Source organism: Aythya fuligula, chromosome 2 (assembly GCF_009819795.1).
Source record: "Aythya fuligula isolate bAytFul2 chromosome 2, bAytFul2.pri, whole genome shotgun sequence".
NCBI lineage: Eukaryota > Metazoa > Chordata > Aves > Anseriformes > Anatidae > Aythya > Aythya fuligula.
The window spans coordinates 120,938,481-120,952,644 of record NC_045560.1 but is presented as its reverse complement, the minus strand read 5'-3'; the positions used below and the strand labels follow the sequence as shown (position 1 = coordinate 120,952,644).

Genomic DNA, 14,164 nt, shown 5'->3' with positions numbered 1-14,164 from the left:
AACCCCAAATATCAACAACGAGATCTTTGTCATTTTTAAATTTAGATTTTTCTATTTTTTTTTTTATAAATTTGTGTTGATGCCTAGATAACAATCTGTGAAGGATTGGCCACTATTGCCACAATCTGTCCATCCTGTACCAGAGAGCCCTTGAAGGGAATTTCCATCTTGATGTTGCTGGGTGTCTTGGCTTTTTGGAATGCTACAAAGCAAATTGTAAACAGTCTTCGCTACACCAGCACAAGCATCAGCTTTAGTACTGCTTTCTGCTGAATGTGCTCCGCAAAGATTCAGTGAATGACATTTTTTCAGGAATAGTAGGCACTGTTTACCTTCTTGTTGTAACACACTGTAGTTTTCTTCAAACTTACAAACCATATTAACTATATTAGTCACATTCATTAATTATGTTTTTCTGTTTTACAGCTTTAAGACAGGGATCAGTCCAAAATCATGAAGTCTGTTTTAACTCTTTTCACTCCAACTTTAATAGCTAAGAAAATGCTCCTGAGCAGCATATCTTTTCTAGGTACAAAAGAGTCATCATTACCCTTAAAAGCAACAAGCTTTATGCCTGATTTGCTTTCATATGAATATGGTACAACATATTTCTTCTGAATTCTGTCTTGGCACACTTCCTGTTCAGGAGCTGGCACTGATGACTCAGCCTCACAGTCACTTCTTGGCTTTATAGATATGCATCTTAACCGCCTTCAAGGAAACTGTGAACATTTGCATATCTGCTTTTGCATTGTCCTCCACTATTGCACATGGTATACCTCTGTTGCAATGACTCTCAAGGATCAGGTGTGTTTTATTTCTGAAGATGCTTTCCTTCAGATGCTTTCATCATCCTAAGGACTAATGAGAAGTTCACAAATAAAATTGCCATAGTCATAAGTTGGTCATATTCCTCAAGAAAGATGATTTTCTTTTTGACACATATTTTGTAAAGAAAAAATAAAATAAAATTTAGTGTGCAGCATCTGGGCTCTACCGCAGCAGAAGGACAGAGAAAGAGAACAGGTGCTTCAAGCTGGGGAGATCAGAAGAGTACTGTAAAGGGGACTGAGAAATGCGTGGCTCAAAATGTCATCTGTTATCTCGGTTCTTCAGGCAAATAACCTCATTAACTTGGCTTTAAAATAACGTCCTGTGAAGTGGCTTCATACTGCAGTTTCTAGATTTTACCAGTACCATAACGGTGTTTCTTGACATTCTTTTTCCAATAATGATAATTTTCTTAATGACACAGTTAGTTACCATTACTGTCCAACAGGTGAAATTGTCAGAAAAACAAAACAAAACAAAACAAAACAACAACAAAACAACAACAACAACAACAAAAAAAAAACACTTCAGAATATTACTGGTTACAGCCACTAACAGGAGAACAGTGCAGAAAAGGTTGGGTAGAGGATCCTGATCTTCTAAGGCCTTCTTGGATACCTCTGAAGGACTCAGCGTAGGACTTCCTTGGTCACATCAGACCAAGATGGAGCACAGAAGTGAGATTACTTCTCCCCATCATGAGTTCCTTCACTCAAAGGTTGAGAGAAACAAGGAGGTTATTGAACTCCACATGTAGAAAGTCTCTGGATTAGGTGTGGTATCTGTTTGATGTGTGGTACATCAATCTAGATGTGTGGTACATCTGTACACACATTAACAGCTACAAAAAGTGGCTAATAAGAAAATGTCCTACAAAAATACAAAATTCTCTGATATATATATATATTATTTTATTTTATTTATTTATTTTTATTTTTTTTATTTTATTTTATTATTTCATTTCATTTCATTTCATTTTTTACTTGGATATCTGTCTAGTAGATTTGTCACTGAAAAATCAGTCACTTACAGGTTGTAGCCACCTTTGTCGATTTGGAGGATGTATATATATATATATAAGTGAATACTTTAGTCTGAGTTCATCATTTTGTCTTGAGAGAATGCTTTCTTAAACATTAACTAATTAATTTATTTTATAATATATTATCACATGGCCATTACATAAGCATTAGCCAATCTCTTAATCATATTCAGGAGTCATATTCAGGAATTATTAATTGCTCTTTGATGTCAGATATCTTCCAACTTCAGAGTTTTATCTTTCTTAGAAGGATGGTGGGTTGAAATTTACATCTACTACCCATTTTTCTGATGAATGAACACCAAACCATCATTCTGTCCACAGCTGTTAACCAGAGACAATATATTGGTCCTTTGCTGGAGAGAAAGGTGACATCTCAAACTACTGATCAGGGTTTCCCCAAGCTGTGGCTCACTGTTGGCTTTACTTTCATTTAGAAAATTTTGAGAAAGAATAATAATGGCATACCAGCAACCCACCCAGATCCAAAGAAGAATTTTTGTTTCTTTTCAAAAGCTCAGAGTTGGAACCCAGTTTCACTACTTATGATTGATGTTGCAGACAGTGATAAGTTCTGAACACCATGAATTTTATAATTTATTCTTCTATGTTCTGTTCAGCTTCTTCTCCTTTCCCTCATCTTAGCTTCAAAGGACAATGCCTTTAACAGAGCCCTTAAAATATTTTGTCTGTTTTCAAATAGCCCAGTAAAGTGCACACTAGTATTTATCATCTGTCAACTTTAATCTAAAAAAACTCAAAACAATTGAGAAAAATTATAATATATATATACAACAAATTCATTATTGAGAATTATCGTGGCTTACACATGGATAAATCGAACAGGTACCTTCAGTAAGTCAATGGTAGAACAAAGTCTGCATCATTCTACCCTCCATCTTTTGTTCTAACCATGCGATATATATAAACTGTGATGTTATGTAGTTTTAGACACTTCAGACAATGAGGAGATGCTTCCTGAGAAAAATTATTTTGTTGTTGTTGTTCTGATATGCATGTTTATCTAACAGTACTTGAATTACAGAGCATTGAACACTAAACATGCTAACACTATTTCTTGCATTGCAGATGCATAAGTTTTATGGTACTATTATTCATAATTTAGCCAAATATAAGTTTAAAATGCATAGTTTACCTGTGATTTTGCTTTAAATTAAGTACAGACATTCAATATTTGTTTCTAACTTTTCATTTTTTGTTAATTCCAAGTAAATCTTTAAAATATAAAAATATGAGATTTTTGTAACCCTTTCAGAATCTAGGTTATGAAGTTAACTGTGCAAATAATTCATATGATCAGACCAGTATAACTGTAGTGTTATAGTCACTTTCAAATTCTGAAATTATAATTCAGCTACCAGCAATTGTCTTAGAATCATAGAATCATAGAAACATAAAATGGCTTGGAAGCATAAAATGGGTTGGAAGGGACCTTAAAAATCATCTAGTTCCACCCTCCCTTCCATGGGTAGGGAAGGCCACTAGGCCAGGTTGCCTAGGTCCCCATCCAACCTTGTCTTGAACACCTCCAGGGATGGGGTATCCACAACTGGTCTGGGCAACCTGTTTTGGTACTTCATAGTAAATAATTTATTTCTAAAATGTAATTTAAATAAACCTATCCTCCTTTAAAACCATTCCTCCTTGTCCTATCATTATCTGACTACGTGTTCACATGATCCTGTATATCTATTTTTTGTATCATCAATGATTCTGGAAACCTCTTTTTCTCAGAATACATTCTGGCATATAAAATGAATTCAGATGGAGTTTTACCAAACAATTTCCTAACTACAATGTCTGTTGAAATGTGGATTCTAGTTTAAATGTTTAAATGACCACATATATTGTTTACAGAATAGAGAGGGGACTCAATAGCTCAGTTATGTGTGCAACTTATTTTCTGGAGATATGAGTATGTGGAATTTATCTCATTGATATAGGAGTTACCTCGTAATAGGACCATTGTTATCATGTGAAAATATACCTTGAGAGCAACATCTTGCCTTGTATTTTCAGGCACCATTTTTTGATTCCAGAGGATATTTTGAGTAATATCTGACAGTTTTCTACAGTTTCCACTTTAATGTACAATTGGCAACTTAGCAGTACTGTACAAAACAGTTGTGACAAAATTGAGAACTGTCCACTCAGTAAAGTTTTGGTTATTGTCTTTCATAGTAAAATTTATCTTACACATATATTTAAAATAATCTTGCATTATTGCACACATATATTCAATATATATGAAGTGAAAGCAGACATTTAAGGCACCCATGTGACTACCCTGCTTTTTAAGTACATAGATACATAGATAACACATGGCTGTTGCTATGTGTGCTTCAACGATCTACTTATACTATTTTAGTAGATAAGAAAAGAGGAGGGAAAAAAGAAGAGATGGAAGGGCTGGGAAGAGGAAGAAAACATCAGTCTGGTCATGTAACCCCAACTGTTTTCCTATTGAGTAGGAACCTCCCTCCCTGAATGGCCACTGAGAACCATAAAGTCCTTTGAAAGAATAGCTGAATATCACTATGACAGTGTGTAATATCTTGCAGCTCACAACAACAAAATCAGAAATACTGTGACAGATTTGCAGAACAATCACTCAAAATTTCCAGTAAGTAGTGAATATTGGGTGTCTAAGGCTTTGAGGGCAGGTTGTAAGCCCCATTCTCTAAAAAAAAAAAAAAGTCCACATCAGGGAGATTTAGCACCCAGATACAGTGACAATTAATGTTTTTTGTCACTCTAGGAAATCTTTGGTATAAAATCTCTGCCTCATTTCCATCTATAAAATAAAAACAATAGATAATTTATTTGGTCATTCTGCAGATTTCTAGTTCTTTCAAGGTGATCAAGCCCTTCTAAATAAAAAGTAATCCCAATTATCCACCAGTGATAGGTGGGGTGCCCACATTTTTACCTGTAAGTAGCAACTAAAAATTTGGTGGCCATGGGATATTCTGAAATGCTTATCTAAACAGAATTGTAAAACAACTACATGTATTATATCCTGAGTGCAAATGCATGTGTTATTTGCAAATAAACATCATGCACTTTCAGTTAGAATTGCCCATAACAATTATTTTATTATCAAATTATAGTCCTAATTAATTAATTTTATTTATATAGTAAAGCATAGACATATGGACTTTAATCAGGTTTATAAAGGAAGCCTTCCTTAGGTAATTAGGCAAAACTTCTGCTTCAGCTTAAACAAAAATTTAGGAGTTCCAGAAATGCTCTAAGTATTCCATCTGAGGCATTTAAAATGCATTTCTAAGGGAACAGGGAAAAAGAAAGATATAAAGAAAAAAAAAAAAAAGAAAGAAAGAAAGGGTGTCAGCAAATCAACACAGAAAACTTTGGAAAACGTTGCTAGTCTTGGGGCAGCAGACATTAGCTCAACATTAATGCTGAGAAATGCACAATTATGCTTAGTGGAAGGGATTGTTTCCTTTTCTAAGGCAAACCAACCTGAGGTTCTAAAATAATGCCATATCCTCAAAATGGACAGTGAAGCTTAATGAAACTTTCTTCAACATGAAAAGGAATAGAGGCCTATGGAACATAGGGCTGGAAGAAAGTCCTAGAAGATGTCATAATGCCAACAGCAAATTGTGTCTGCTTACCTACTCCAGTTTGTAAACTTTGGTCTTAAAGACAGTGTCAAAATCTTTGTCAAGTTTAATGCTAACTGTATTTTCTTCATTGTATTTTCTTACCAGAAAAAAATAAGAAACATTTAAAGACAGGTGATGAAAATGATAACAGATGACAAGCTGAAGATTACATAGTACAAAGTACAGCCTACATGGCTGAAGAAACTGAGAAGATTGGAGCTGCTTAAATTAAAAGAGAGAGAGAGAGACTTCAGTAGGAATACATTTGATTCAGGTAAAACAACAAAAGTTGCAGAGAAGGTCAAAAAGGGACTCCTGTTTATCCTCTAACAATACACGAATGAAGATGTTTGATGAAATAGAAAAGCAATATACTTTTACACAGTTTGTAATTAACCTGTGGAACTGGCTGTCATGAAATATCAGTGCACTCAAGAGTTTCAGAGATTTAGAAAAAGAATTGACATTTTGCCTGAGTAATGGGAATATCTACCCTTAATTTATGGAAAAAAAAATAATGTTTTGGACAGGACACAAAGTTTCATACTTTGATATATTAACCAATTTCCATTTAAAAGGTTGAAATAATTTCTGTCTGGAAAAATCTTTTAAAAATTCTTCTCTGTGGATGTCACAGGCAATTTTGCAGTGCTCACAGTCAGAAATTGCCCACAACTCTGCAGTGTGACATAACGACTAGATGGCCTATTGGCAGTTTCTTGTATTTCTTGTATTTCCCCTCTACTCAGCTCTGGTGAAGGCCACACCTGTGCAGTTCTGGGCTCCCCAGTATAAGAAGGTAGGGAAATTCTAGAGTGGGTCCAGTGTAGAGCCACAGAGATGATTAAGAGATTGGAGCATTTGTCTTATGAGGAAAGACTAAGCAAGCTGGGACTGTTTAGCCTAGAGGAGATTGATCTTATCAACCTTTACAAATACCTGAGGGGACAATGTAAAGAGGATGGGGACAAACTCTTCTCATTGGCAGCCAGTGATAGGACAAAAGGTAATGAATATAAATTGAACCCCAGGAGGCTTCACCAAGGTCATACGAGGAAGATCTTTTTTTATAGTTTGAGTGACAGAACTGGAACAAGCTGCCCAAAGAGGTTGTGGAGTATCCTTCTATGTAGATATTCAAAACCCATCTAGATGTAATCCTATGTAACTTGTTTTAGGTGACCCTGATTGAGCCAGGGGGTTGGACTGGATACCCTCTGGAGTTCCTTCCAACCTCAACCATTCTGTGATTCTGTGATTTTCTGGATTTCAGAAATTAATTAATTTTTTAAATGAATCAGAATGGTAGAATATCCTGATTTGGAAGAGGCTCACAGGGATCATCAAGTACAAATCCTGATTCCACACAGGACTGCCTAAAAATTAAACTATATGTCTGAGAGCATTGTCCAAACACTTATTGAACTACAGTGCTGTGACCATTTCCCTGGGGAGCCTGTTCCAGTTCCCAACCACACTTTCAGTGAAGAAACTTTTCCTAACATCCAGCCTGAACCTCCCATGATGAAACTCCATGCTGTTACCCTGGGTCCTGTCACTGTCCCCAGAGAGCAGATCTCAGCACCTGCCCCTCCGCTCCCCTTGTGAGGAAGATGTAGGCCAACATGAGGCCCCCCCTCAGTCTGTTCTTCTCTGGGCTGAACAAACCAAGGGACTTCAGCTGCTCTTCACATGTCTTGCCTTCTAGACTTTTCACCATCTTCGCAGCCCTCTTTTGGACACTTTTTTTTTTTTTAATGTCCTTTTAATGCTGTGGTGCCCCAAACTGCACATGGTACTTGAAATGAAGCCACACCAGTGCAGAGCAGAGCAGGACAATCCCTTCTCTCAACCAGCTAGCAATGCAGTGCTTGATGCACTTCAGGAAATGGTTGGCCTTTTTGGCTCTCAGGGTACATTGTTGACTCATATTCAACTTGCCATTCACCAGAAACCCCAGATCCCTTTCTGGGTGGCTGTCCTCCAGCCTCTCATCCCTCACTCTGTATATATAACCAGGAATGCCCTATCGCAGGTGCAGAATCTGGCCCTTGCTCTTGTTAAACTTCATGCAGCTTCATTGCCCACCAAACAAATGGTAGAACTAGTCTCCAAATGTTGTAAAACTCTGTTCCTATAAAGTTTTAATATGCACAAGATTTTGTCTTACTTGCTGCTTACTACAAGTAATATAATATTTCACTTCTTCTTATCAATACAATTCACTATTTTACCTATTGTGACTGTTATATTTTTTGACATGACTTTCTTCTGTGACTATTCCTACTCTCTATTTTCTGTTACTGAACACAATGGAAGCTTTATTCAGTCCAGTTTCTCTTATCTGCAGTGTTTCTTTGTCTGGTTGTTTTGTAAAGAATTGAAAATGTGAGAAACTGTTCATTAAAATAATCTTTTCAGTTCCAACATCCTTCAGTTCTACAGATACTCACACACAGTATCATGCATTGTACTTACAGTTATCAAGCCAAAAAATAAATAAACTGCAGAAGTCTGCTGTTTCCCTACATAAAGCTTTTTGCATTTTTTTCCCCAGGAAAAATTAAAAGTAAGCAAGAGAGATGAGCAAGGGAAAAAAAAGTTTATTTCAAAATTTTAATAGTTTTCCCTGCTGAGCAGAAGAAAAAGGTTTTCAAAAGTCATTTTGGAAGATAAAAGATTTGAACAACCAGACAAAATTACTGATGTCACATTGCTTTTCTTTGTTCAAGCCAAAGGCTTGACCTTTAGTCGTTCATATCCCAAGCAACTGACTTAATGCCAAACTATTAAATGTTCTGGAAATGTTTGTCTAACAATTTTATCCAGAAAAACAAATAAAATAACTAACAAGAAACTGACTACAGAATAGAACTCTCTATAACTAGGATTAGAATACATGCCTATTGCATAGGATAAGTGAAGACTTCGGATTATGACTCCAGCTTTGCCTTTTCTCTAGTTTGTTGATTATTGTCCTTGTGAAAGAGGTGCTGAGGTCTTCAAAGCACACGTGCTAAGATGTTGCTCTGATTTACCCTTTGTAAAAGTGCAACTCTTACAAGTGATGTTTTATGGAGAATGGATTCCTAAAACTGAATGTCTATGGGTTTTGTTGGTTTTCAACATTATATTTATTCTGAATTTAAATGAGAGTATGTGAGTATTTGATGGAATTCTCATTGAAATTACATGTACTGTAACCCCATTAAATCTGCATTTTCAGATAGAAATATTCTGTTGGAAAATTCCCAAATGGTTTTATACTCAATACATCTCATTTTCTTCTTTTCTTTTATAACAACTAAAATAACAAAAAATTGTGATCTATGTTTTATAAACTCTACATCAACATTCAAGAGTCCATGTACTCATGTCTTTCTCCTTCTATTTGTAGCACGCAGATTTTGATTATTTAAATATATTTATTATATTTATTATATTTAATTATATTTAATTAATATTTAATTATTTATGCAAATTTTACTATATAGAATAACCTTATATATGTAACTATATTATGTAGATAGAAGACTCTGTAGTCATATTCTGCAAGTAGTTTTAATTCAGTGATGGTCTTAATATAGTTAACGTGTAGTGAGTTGGTTGAGAAAATTGAATGTGTGTTCATGCAAGTGATTGTTGAGGACCCAAACTCTTAACGTGTCCAGGCAGAAGCTGTGTTAATGTGGAATCTAGACAGTTACACAAAGGCATAAGCTATCTCTGGTACAACATCTCCCCTATACAGGACATTCTCAACATTCAGTTCTACTTTGTACTATGAGGGAGGTAGAGTAATATAGGATGGTGGCAGAAATACCTCTTTTAGAAAGAGGTAGTTTTCTATTTTGCAATCTTTTGGATGTTATCTCACTATACACATAATCCCATTGGTTTGCAGGAGTAAAGTAGTACTGAATGTGAACAGAGTGGTAACCTTGTGTCTGATGTGGTTTTTGAAATTAAATAAATAAATTCATGCTTTGCTCTGGGCTCTGTTATTTTCCTTTGCAATAAAACTGAGTCTTTATAGTCATATGTAGAACTAGTACCAAGTAATTGGTCTAAACATCCTTCTTGAACTTATCATCAAACCATCTATCATGTAAAACCAACTGTACTTGGGAAGATGGACAGAGATTCTCTCCATCCTTTCTGTTGCCTCTGTGGGGAGTCTATTTAGAAAATCTTCCTCAGAATGCTCCATTACCTTAAAACATATTGTATAACACTTATTTTTTGTTGTTGTTTTGTTTCTGTTCTTGCTTTTGTTTTGTTTTCTAGCCAAAAATCTTCAAAAGCTTTTAAATGACAAAGCCATGAAAGATTGTTGTCCACATGTATAAAGCAGAAAAGTCAGCAGAAGGTCTCCTGATTTCTTTCATTCTTGATTTCTTGCAGTAAGCCAGTTATTTAATGGATAGAAAGTTATTTTAAAATCCTTTAGGATGTGAGGCAGACTACAGCAGAATCTCTCTAAGCAATGGAAAACAATGTATCACAGAATCATCTAGGTTGGAAGAGACCTCCAAGATCACCTAGTCCAGCCTTTGACCTAACACTAACTAGTCCTCCACTAAACCATATCACTGAGCTCTACATCTAAATGTCTTTTAAAGGCCTTCAGGGATGGTGACTCAACCACTTCCTTGGGCAGCCCATTCCAATGCCTAACAACACTTTCGGTAAAGAAGTTTTTCCTAATATCCAACCTAAACCTCCCCTGGTGCAACTTTAGCCCATTCCCCCTCATGCTGTTGCCAATCACGTGGGAAAATAGACCAATAAAATAAATATAATGTATAATAAAATGTATAAATAATAAGAACCTAATCTTTCCTTTTAATGAAAAACTCACAAGGGAGGAAAGATATGCATGCATGTGCCCTGTGGACTCGTGGCCCTGTGAAGTATGATCTTCAAGCACCATTCTGAAGCTTAAATGCTTCTGTGTTTCATGATGGAAAACCTAGGTAGGGAGGAGACAGTGCGGTGTCATCTCATTTTTGGCAGCAACCTAACTGCAGAAAACAAGAGAAAACTTTGTTTTGTTATTTCAGTTTTGACATAGTCTACCCAAAATAAATAATATTTTTTATGAAACAAAACAAAAACAAAACAAAGCAAAGAATAAATAAATAAATAAAACAATGGAAGACCCAAAGCAGCTCAGGAATCCTAGTAGTCACTGTACTTGGGGAGTGTAGAGAAGTGTACAAGTGTAGAGAAGAGAGTTGAAGTCTTAAAGAGAAGGCTTCTCCAGTAGCCTGAATTTCGCCCCCCACAGGGTCATTTAAGTCCTCCATACTATTCAAGACAGACACCACCTCTGGCTACTCACCTGGGACAGCAGAAGTCCAGCTTTAAAGTCAGTTTACTTCTTCATATTTGATGGAGGTGTTTCAAACATCCAGCAGCTTTTCTCCATGCTCTATTAATAACCAGTCTCTGGCTGTAGGTAGGAAGGAACCAAGAGAAGACAGAGTGCTTACATGCTTAATAAATGACTCTATCTGTCTGTCTGTCTGTCTTTCTATGTACTTATCTAAGTATCTAGCTAGCTAGCTAGCTAGGTAGCTAACTTCTAGCTTCTTCTAACCACAGCTATAGTTTCTGCTGTTATGAAAAACAGTTAATGAAAAAATATTCCAACACTAGTAACCAAAAGTGAAAGAATCTGAGATGGATTTGTTGAATGCTAGCTGCCAGTCTCAGAGCCAGAAAATTTGGTTACTGTTTTCAGAAGTCCATTTATGATTTGAACCATTTGATAAAATAGTATGAAGACGAAAAATGTTACGTTTATGGCAAAAAGCTATTCTAAAACTCCACATAATATTAAGAAATGAATGTTTCACCACCTCTCTTCCCCATCCCCCGGATTACCTTTTTGTATTCAGGTACAATTTATAATGAATTTCAGAATATTTCAGTCCATTCTATTTCACCATCAGTTCTTGTCGTCTTGCTTGTACTTTCTTGGTATCCAACAGCAGCTTTTTTTTTGGCAGAGTCAAAGGTTATTTCCTAACACCTCATTGAGCTGCAGTTCCTTCCTGCACAAAATGGGCAGATACTTTCCAAAACAACTTTATTCAGATCAGTTAAATTCTGTCCACGTATTGGTTGATGAGGTGAATGCTTAACAGAACTACCTTCTCAATTACTATGTTAGAACCATTCTTACCTATTCCAGGAATCATGTCAGAAAGTTCACCTTAACAGCGGAAAAAACATAACTAATGAGCCATTGGTTGCAACTGGGATGGGACATTTTGGTTTATCAAGTTTAAACCCATTATAAATATATATATATATTATATATATATAATACATTAAACAACTGGAATTTTAAATGAAAAATAACTAAATAAAAGAGGACTACAGTAGGGAGATGTTTTTAAGAGGCAAAATGGACATATCTAGGATAAAAGAAGAAAGTGGAAGGTTATATTCTCTAAAAATGTGTTGTCCATGAAGGATTAGAGGTGTGTGGGAGCTGAAGTTCACACTTTTAAAATTTTAATGTCAAATCAGAGAGCTCCCAATGAGCCCTCAGTAAGTTTTTCTCCCTATCTTCCTTGTATTTTTAAAATCTACAATTATTTAGGGCTGAAGATTTAAGGAAATTAAAATGTAACTCAACAGGTTTCATTAGGGTATTTTTGGGCTATAAAATGGGTGTTTGGTGTGAAAAAGGGAGTTTCTGTTTCTTACCATTGGAGCTAGTTATGCAGTGAAATAATTTCTCTGTTCAAAAGACCTGTTGAACACACACCAATCCTGTATTTACTTTGCATAGAATGCCTGGAGGTGTTTTGTTTTTCTCTCACTTAATCTATTTGTACTGTAGAAGTGTATTGCATCTCCTACCATACTCTTCCTAAGAACGTTACTACAACACTTCATTAGTATATTTGCAAATCTCAGAAATTACTCTTTGTGGAAGAAAGGAGAAACAACCCCAAGTAATTAGCTAACATGCTATATTATTGCCTCAGTTCTTCTTTAATAGTTAATGTGAAGAAATGAAAGGGGAGTCAAAGCTGCCATAAAGTGTAGTACATTTCACTTATATACACTGTGAATTTATCACATGATAAACAAAACTTTTCCAGTCTGAGCACAGCTGTTATAAACGACTCTATTTGTATAGCTGCCCCAAACACTGTTTAGCATAAAGTTCCTCTACTGCTAGACCGTTGTGATACCTTCCTGCCTGTTTGTTTTACTAGCATGCATCCCAGTGTGGGAACTGTATGCCATATCTGTTTGTTTGATCATGTACACTGTGTATAACATCCTGTGTTTCTTTAAGTAAGCTTCTAGGTAAAAGAAAAAGCACAGCTTTTATATCACACTCTGATGGATGTATTGAGTATATAGTCATCTAAAACTATGTTTGCAATAGTTGATCATTAACACTTATGGAGCATAGATAAGAAAACTGCCTTTTTTCCACTATTGCATCTTTACAAAATGATATTAAGCCTAACAATATATGAAAGACAGACCTGAGATAATTTTAAATGTTTGATTCTCTTAAACAACTTTCATATAAGTTGAATTTAGAAGATCTCTTTACAGTCATTTTCAGATAGATCTGCAGGATAATTAAACAATTATGTTTTGTTTGTTTATTTTTTGTTTGTTTTGTTTGTTGTTGTTTTTTTTTTTTTTTTCTTTCTTTCTTAATTGAAGAACAAAGGCAAATTCAATGTTATTTGGGAATTCATGTGCTCTGTCAAGGGGGACTTTTTCTGATCACTGGTTTGAGTATGACAACAAGGCTGCAGAGACAAAGAGAGACAGAGGAGAAAACCTATTTCCAGGGTCATTTCAGCCAACATGAGCACCAGATTGGTGGATCCCAGCCCCGTCCCCACTTTCAGCTGCTCATTTCTGCCCCCCCCCCCCCAAACACACATGCCTTTTCAGTTGTATCACAACACTATTTGTGGGGCTATGCAAAGAAATAGATCAGAGAAATTATATGTGTTAAAAATAACAGCATATTTTTCACCTGTTTCAGTATCTTGATCGGCTGACCACATGGCCTGTAGTCCCCTAACAGAGGAGGCAGTGCAGGGATGGAAGATGAGAAGGAGCAGGACAAGAGCAGGCAGCAAGAGACTGAGTTAGTGCTGCTGCTGAAGCCTCTAGAAGCTTTGCCTGAGTCAGCCTGAATAAAGATGTTGTCATAACCCTGACTTCACAATAAAAGGACAATATTGGCCAAAGGAGACTTGGATCCTGAATACAAAAAATGATACAGAGTTTCTTCTTTGGCAAAAGACTCCAGCCTTTGATCGTTCTTTTAAGGGAGCAGACATGCATCAGAGGAATTTCTGCTATCAATTTTAGTTGATTTTAATAAGTGCAATGCCAAATTGGTGAAAAATGGCTGAAAGAGAGTTAAAATTATGTACAAAGGTGAGAAGTCTGAAACATTGCTTTGTGCATTTTGATGCTTTTGTTCATAAAGTAGCACAAAACAGAAAATCAGCTTAGCAAATGATGTAATTACTAACAGTCCACTCTACTCATCTTGTTTGGTAGACCAGAGCACCATCATACTTGCTAATGGGAAATCTTTCAGTAGAAGTCATTTAATTATAGAGCATTTGGCAGTTATATT

At 35.8% G+C, this 14,164-nt stretch overlaps 1 long non-coding RNA gene across 2 annotated transcripts in view; it reads right to left on the bottom strand.

The window, feature by feature from the left end:
* LOC116486817 overlaps positions 1-13,637 on the bottom strand; it is a 29,228-nt gene extending 15,591 nt beyond the window's left edge. The window contains exons 1-3 of one of the 2 annotated variants that reach the window (XR_004252997.1): positions 13,550-13,637; positions 11,413-11,582; positions 10,868-10,978 (exon numbers count right to left, since the gene is read on the bottom strand). This is a non-coding gene — a long non-coding RNA (uncharacterized LOC116486817). The remainder of the gene's footprint in view (positions 1-10,867; positions 10,979-11,412; positions 11,583-13,549) is intronic. The other variant, XR_004252998.1, reaches the window with a different exon arrangement.
* Positions 13,638-14,164: the final 527 nt, after the last annotated feature.